The following is a 569-nucleotide window of genomic DNA, read 5'->3' as shown; positions in this document are numbered from 1 at the left end:
CAAAATCTCTGCAAACGATCGGTATGAACTCTAATTTCCGCCCCATTTGTTTTTCTACGAAATGTGCAAATTTAGACCATGAAATGTGGGCTAAAAAAACTACGTGGATTTTGTTTGCACCGCGATATATATATGTAGTAGGCGTATTCTTTTAAATAAGAAAATATCTCGAAAAGCTCGAAAAGTTTCAACCTTTCAGTACTTTCCGACTGGTTTCAATTGCATTAGTCTATGAATTAGAATTTTATTCTACTAGCTATATACATGATTCAGAGAATTTTCCTGTAGGATAACAGCACACAAGCACAAATACACACGAAGTTGAGATAAGCCAGTTAGGTATCTGTGTGAGCACTGGGAATTTAATTGAAATGCCCGCAGCGTGCGGATACTACAAATGGGCAGCCCGGGCCGGGCTGGGCTAACGAAAGTCTGAAATTAAGACACACAAAAATTCAACGAAAGCAAAATAAGGGCAGGCACGTTGCCTAAACAAAATACGATATACCCAAATATGTATTAGCATAAACAAACAAGTAAAGCCGAATGAAGAGTAAACAAAAGAAAAA

This window comes from Rhagoletis pomonella, unplaced genomic scaffold, assembly GCF_013731165.1.
Source record: "Rhagoletis pomonella isolate Grant_MI unplaced genomic scaffold, Rhpom_1.0 Rhpom_scaffold_00005, whole genome shotgun sequence".
Lineage (NCBI taxonomy): Eukaryota > Metazoa > Arthropoda > Insecta > Diptera > Tephritidae > Rhagoletis > Rhagoletis pomonella.
This window is presented reverse-complemented; position numbering follows the sequence as displayed.